Genomic DNA, 7,337 nt, shown 5'->3' with positions numbered 1-7,337 from the left:
TTACGATTAAAACGATATATAACATGTATAACTTATATTGTATCTGATGGCCTGTAAAAAATTAAAACCATTGTTAACAAATATACGTTCCTTACAATCGCTCCATTCCCCGGCTTATAGCGCTTTTATCCTTTGGTCTATGGGGCTGTGTCAGGTGTCATTTTTTGTGCCATGATGTGTTCTTTCTATCGGTACCTTGATTGCGCATATACAACTTTTTGATCGCTTTTTATTACAATTTTTCTGGACTTGATGCGACCAAAAATGTGCAATTTTGCACTTTGAATTTTTTTGGCACTAACGCCATTTACCGTGCGAGATCAGGAATGTGATAGTTTGTGCGATTATGCATGCAGCGATACCAAACATGTTTATTCATTTATTCATAACATGGGAAAAGGGGAGTGATTCAAACTTTTATTAGGGGAGGGGGCTTTTTATTAATAATAACCCTTTTTTTTTTACACTTACATTAGAAGCCCCCCTAGGGTTAGGGTTAGGGTTATTCCCCCCCCCCCAAGGGGACTTCTAGTATAAGTGCACTAATTATAGTGCTTGAAAATCCCTATATTGTAATCCGTATTCTTCTTCTTCTTCTTCCATTTCTTCTTCTTCCAGCTATTTTTCTGCGCATAATACAGCCCGAACCGCTTTACGCACAGACTCCGTTCATACTGCGTTTCGAAGCCCTCGGCGGTGTGTGGTGTGCTATCTATTTGTCGTTTCGATCAGATTTGTTGTTTTTAAGAAATTTACGTTTAAAGACCCCAAATTTCCCATAGAAAATAATGGCCCATTGCAAATAATGGCCACACTCTAACCGCTAACAGCCAATCACAGCACATATGCAAATAGCTGAGATATAGCAGCCAATAGGAACTCTAAGGTTTTGTCAGGCAATGTATCACACCATCCACAGTCACATGTCCACTATTGGCCAATAGAAGATGTAATATATGAAAGGTCCTTAACCATTTTGTCTCACTGACATGAGAAAGATTGTCATGGTAACCGAGCAATGATCTTTACCATTATAAGTACCCAGATCGCTCTTAAAGGGATTCAGGTCGCCCTTAAAGGGACCCAAGTCGCTCTTAAAGGGACCCAATTCGCTCTTAAAGGGACGAGACCCAAATCGCTCTTAAAGGGTCCCATGTAGCTCTTAAAGGGATCCAAGTCGCTCGTTGCTCTTAAAAGGGACCCAAGTCACTCTTAAAGAGACCCATGTCGCTAGAGCGACCTGGGTCCTTTTTAAGAGCGGCCTGGGTCCCTTTTAGAGCGACCTGGGTCCCTTTTAGAGCGACCTGGGTCCCTTTTAGAGTAAAATTGGTCCCTTTAAGAGCGAAATGGGTCCCTTTAAGAGCAACCTGGGTCCCTTTAAGAGCGATATATGTCCCTTTAAGAGCAAAATGGGTCCCTTTAAAAGCGACCTGGGTCCCTTTTAAGTGAAAAATGTCCCTTTAAGAGTGAAATTGGTCCCTTTAAGAGCGAAATTGGTCCCTTTAAGAGTGAAATGGGTCCCTTTAAGAGCGACCTGGGTCCCTTTAAGAGCGAAATGGGACCCTTTAAGCATGAAATTGGTCCCTTTAAGAGTGAAATGGGTCCCTTTAAGCGTGAAATTTGTCCCTTTAAGAGCGAAATGAGTCCTTTTAAGAGCGACCTGATTTCCTTTAAGAGTGAAATGGGTCCCTTTAAGAGCAAAATGGGTGCCTTTAAGAGTGAAATGGGTCCCTTTAAGAGCAAAATGGGTGCCTTTAAGAGCGACCTGGTAAGAGCTAAATATGTCCCTTTAAGAGCGAAATGGGTCCCTTTAAGAGCGACCTGGGTCCCTTTAGGAGCAAAATATGTCCCTTTAAGAGCTAAATATGTCCCTTTAAGAGCAACCTGGATCCCTTTAGGAGCGATCTGGGTCTCTTTAGGGGCGACCTGAGTCCCTTTAAGAGCAACCTGGGTCCCTCTAAGAGCGAAATCGGTCCCTTTAAGAGCGAAATGGGTCCCTTTAAGAACGAAATATGTCCCTTTAAGAGCGAAATGGGTCTCTTTAAGAGCGACCTGGGTCCCTTTAAGAGCGACCTGGGTCCCTTTAAGAGCCACCTGGGTCCCATTAAGAGCGAAGGGACCCAGGCCGCTCCTAAAGGGACTCATGTCGCTCTTAAAGGGACGGGAGCCAAGTTGCTCTTAAAGGGACGGCACCCAGGATTAAAGTTTCTCTTAAAAGAAAGTCACTGGTAAAGGGGCGCTCTGGAAGTCACTGGTAAAGGGGCGCTCTGGAAGTCACTGGTAAAGGGGCGCTCTTTTAAAGCACTATGTATTTTACTGGAAATGCAAATCTAGTCTTTCATGGAGATTTATGCAGTACAGATATACTGCATAGATCAATGAGATAGGCACTCGATTATGTGCTGAGTTGGGATCAGCGCCATAACGGTGCAGACCCCGGCCGGTGCCGTACGTAAGGATCGCCCCTCCGTGACTATGTCGCGGACGCGGGGATGGGGGTGATCCAACCCACTAGACACCAAGGAAGGCTTACTGCAAGTATTCAGATGCAGCTGTCAAATATACTTAAATATACTTAATTAGCAAGCACGGTGACCGGACCATGCCCGCTAATAGCCACAGTCCCGGGCTACATGAACCACCCGAGGCCACTGCGGTTCAGAGCGGAGCTGCCGTACGGCCCCGCTCTGAACTCCCCTAGGCAACTGCTGGACTTACAGGTACGCCCAGGGTCGTCTAGGAGTTAAAGGGGTTATCCAGCGCTACATAAACATGCCACTTTTCCCCCTCTCTTGTATCCAGTTCAGGTGTTGTTTCCAATTAATCTCCATTTACTTCAATAGAACTGAGTTTGAATCCGCACCCAATCTAGAGACGAGAGGGGAAAAGTGGCCATGTTTTTGTAGCGCTGGATAACCCCTTTAATTCAAACAATAGTAACACTTTGTTTCCTCCATCCCGTGACACTGTCGCTGCACCATTATTTGTTGTGTGTGTGTGTATATATATATATATAATACCCCTCTCTCTTTACAAATTATGTACACAGCACGGGAGCTGAAACTTGGGGGCAGGCAATCATACCCGGGGATCTTATTGCACAGTATCGTATAACAGAAAGATTTCTTTTTAATCTATTGCTATGGATGAAGTGCTTATATTCCTACATACATTTTTCCATTGCATTAGCAGATGTGAGAAAGGGGTTAAATGCACCCTTTTCCGTACATTATGGGGTGAACGTTTTGCCCCATTTCAGACATTCAGGGATAGATTCCTTCGCACCACAGGCAGAATTAAAGTGAAAGATAACACCAGTATATAGAGCCAAGACAGCTTCACAATAGTTCAAAAAAAGGGAAAGCCCAGTTACTTTCTTGTATTTGGGGAAAAAAATAATCGATTTTCAATTTAAATCTCGATTTTTTTTTCTTTTTGCTAGATAAACAGAACATTTTTCTCCTTGCAGTGTCAGATACTATTTAATGACATTTGAGACAACAACCAGTCATTTTTTGTAATCCTGGATAACCTCTTTAATGCTCAGCCCTCAGTCTTGTCCATCCTGGACAAATCACAGAGCATGCCTAGAAAACTTTCCCATAAAAGTAAATAGGGTCAGCTCCTGACTTGTGGCTATGTCCAATGGGTTTGCTATGAAGCATCTCTCATCTTTCTTTAAACCCCTTTATGATGAAGCAATTTTCTTTCATTGTCACCTTCCATAGTGCCATAATCTTTCCACTTTTTAGTAGACATACCTATATGAGGGCAAGATTTTTTATTGGCAACAACATTACTTTTTGATTGCTTTCTTTTCTTAGAAGCAAATTACCAAAATACAGCAGGTCTGGTGTAGTTTTTAAACATTCACCATGTGGAAAAGTAATGAGAATAGTATAGCTCAGGACCCTAAAGATGTGGGGATGCCAAATATGTGTTTTAAAGGGGAACTCCGGATAAGAAAAACTTGTTTTCTATTAAAAGTGCATTAAAAGTTTATATAGATGAGTCTATACAATGTATTACTGTATCTGTACGGTTCTGCCACACTGGTAGCTGATAGAAATTTAGGAAGTGAGGGAAAGAAAAAAAAAAAAAAGTCCTCTGTGCCAATTCACATTGTCTCCTGTGCCCTCTGCTCTCCCACCTTAGGAGACAAATCTTGCATGCTTCTGTCTCACATTGTGTGTTTGCTGAGGACAGGCTGATGATGCAGAGGAGACGGGGCTGGATTCCCCAATTCCTTGAGTGATCCACCGTCTCTGACCAGCAAGAAGCAGCTGCTGCACTAATTTTACTGATTGTGATGGGACTGATGATCAGCGGAGGGAAAGCATTGCATTCTGGAAACTGTTCAACAAGGAAGGACAGAAACACAAAACAGAACAGGTTTCAAAACTGGGATAGACAGGTAAGGTACGCTATATGCTTCGGCAGAAGTTTAATTTTTTTTAACCTCTACCTGGAGTACCAATAATTTTTAAAACTATATCTCGTAAGGTGACATTATGTAGCTGTATTTTTTGGGAGTTCTTGTTTTTATTAAGGGGTTGGCCACTTTATAGTTAAGGGTACAGGATTAGTGAGGAGTACTCACAGCACTTACTGAAAGCAGCTCTCTGTGTACTCCATAGAGTTAGACTCCCCTCCCCCAGGCCGTGCTGTCCTACTCTGTGGTGATTCGGTCCATAAGATGGCCGACATGTGACCATGAACCTCCCCCAGTGTTCTCCATAGGCTTAAACGGACTCCGTAGTGGACACTGGGGGGGGGGGGGGTGTTTACATCCTCCTACATGTCGGCCATCTTTTGGACAGACTCACCACAGAGAAGGAGAGCACAGCCTGGTGGAGGCGAGTCTAATATTGGTAATGTGACTTAGTAACTAATTTATGTGATACGACTTTCTTTACTATGGAGGTACACAGAGGGCTGCTGTCAATGAGCATGCAGAGAGCTGTCAGAATATACAGTGAGTACTCTTACTGTATACTAAACTAGTTTACTATGAAGTGCCCAATATAAATCAGATTTTTTAAAAACATTTTTTTACTTGCCCCACCAAAGGACTAACATGCAATCTTCTGATCACCAATATAATACACAGCACTAGTAGTATAATGCAGAGTATTATCCTGTCAACATAACATTCATAGAATAAGCAGCTGGAGGCACAGCCATGTAAACACAAACTTATGGCATACTTGGAGGCATTTATTAAGCCCCTCCTGCCATAGAAATCCATCTGTATTCCAGTGATTGTGTCACCCTAGTGCTGATGGTGACGGTAGATTAGAAATCAGGTAACCGACACAATCACAGTATCAAAAGGTTCTCTGCTTGATAAGTTAGAGCTGTCATGCAACAGCTGAGTTCCTGTGATATTCTCGCTAGTCGGACAGTGACTGGCTACTTTTGTCCTGCCAACAAGACACAGTGGTCAATGGGTTTAACAGGTTGTACAGTGAAACAATATATATATTTTTTTTTAATAGTGTATTTAATAATGTATTTTGAAATTAAAATTGAGTTTAAAAAAAAACACCCATACAATTCGGATTTTGATGTGACCATGAGCGCAAAGAAAAAAAAAAAATAAATTTTATCTTAACCCCTTTAAGACCAAGCCTATTTGGGCCTTAATGACCGGGCTCATTTTTTCAAAATCTGACCTGTCTCACTTTATGCGCTTATAGCTCAGTGATGCTTTAACGTATGCTAGCGATTCTGAGATTGTTTTTTCATCACATATGGCACTTTATATTAGTGGCAAAATTTGGTCACTACTTTGTGTGTTTTTTGTAAAAAACATCAAAATAACATGAAAAATTTAAAAAAATAGCATTTTATGAACTTTGAAATTCTCTGCTTCTAAAAAAAGAAATTCGTATCACATAAATTAGTTAGTAAGTCACATTACCAATATGTCTTCTTTATTCTAGCTTCATTTCATAAACATATTTTACTTTTTTAGGGTGTTATGGGGCTTAGAAATTTATCAGCAAATTACCACATTTTCGTGAAAGTTTCCAAAACTGATTTTTTTAGGGACCAGTTCTTTTTTTAAGTTGATTTAGGAGGCTTGTATACTGGAAACCCCCATAAGTGACCCCATTTTGGAAACTACACACCTTAAAGAATTAGTCTAGGGGTATAATTAATCTAGGGGCTGGAGAAAAGTATTCACCATTAGGCCGTAAAAAAAAAAAAAAAAAAAAAAAAAAAAAAAAAAAAAAAAAAAAAAAAAAAAAAGGAAAATTAAAATTTTCCAATAATATATACGTTTAGATTAAAGTCTCATTTTCAAAAGGAACATGAGAGGAAAAAAAAAAAGCACCCCAAAATCTGTAAAGCAGGTTCTCCCGAGTACAACGGTACCCCATATGTGGGCATAAACCACTGTATGGGCACACAGCGGGGCTCAGAAGGGAAGGAGTGCCAATTTGCTGGAGCTAAACCGCAGCTAGTGATAGTTATTAGAATAGCGCAGTTACTAAAATACAATTTAAAAAAAAAAAAAAAAAAAAGATTACAGGTAATGCGGGGTGGATACGGTCAACATGGGGTGGTCATGGGCAACCTGTGGTGGTTACGGATAAACTGAAAGGTTTATAGGTAATCTGAGGTGAGTACCTGTAATCTGGCGTGGTTACGGGCGATCTGGAGGGGGTCCTTGGCGACGTGCGGTGGTCAGAGGCGACGTGGGGGGGGGGGGGGTTACATTCAATGTGCGGTGGCTACAGGCAACGTGCAGTGGTTATGTGTAATCTGGCGTGATTACGGACCACCTGGGGTTACGGGTAATCTGGGAGTAAGCTGCAATTATTACTATAATAAAAAGTGTGCTTTATTTTTTTTGTGTGTTTTTCACTTTTTGTACTTTTACACGGTCATTTTCACTGTATTACTATGATTACTGTGATATTTTCTATCACAGTATTTATTAGTTCAGTGACAGAGACCAAACAGGACACATCACTTTTTATCCCGTCAACAATCATTTATGGTGACTGGGGATAAAAAGTGCCGGCAGCACATGGTACAATTGATCAGCGGTATATAGTATATACCGCTGATCGCTTGTATCAGGACCCCACAGGGGGGTCCCCGATCAGTGCCCCATGCTCTCAGCTAGCTCCGGTGGTGGAGAGCATGGGGCTTTGATTATTTATTTTCCATCGCTGTGGACAGCGATGGCCGCGGCCATTGTGGATCCGATGGCCGCCGGGGGAGGGAGCAGGTTAGTTATCAGCCCACTAGGGGGGCTGATCTGAGGTCTGATTGAAAGGCAGATGAAAGGCAGTGCAGCGCCGGCCCATTAGTGACCGCCGTAC

Source organism: Dendropsophus ebraccatus, chromosome 5, assembly GCF_027789765.1.
Source record: "Dendropsophus ebraccatus isolate aDenEbr1 chromosome 5, aDenEbr1.pat, whole genome shotgun sequence".
Lineage (NCBI taxonomy): Eukaryota > Metazoa > Chordata > Amphibia > Anura > Hylidae > Dendropsophus > Dendropsophus ebraccatus.
Note: the sequence above shows the minus strand (reverse complement) of the source record.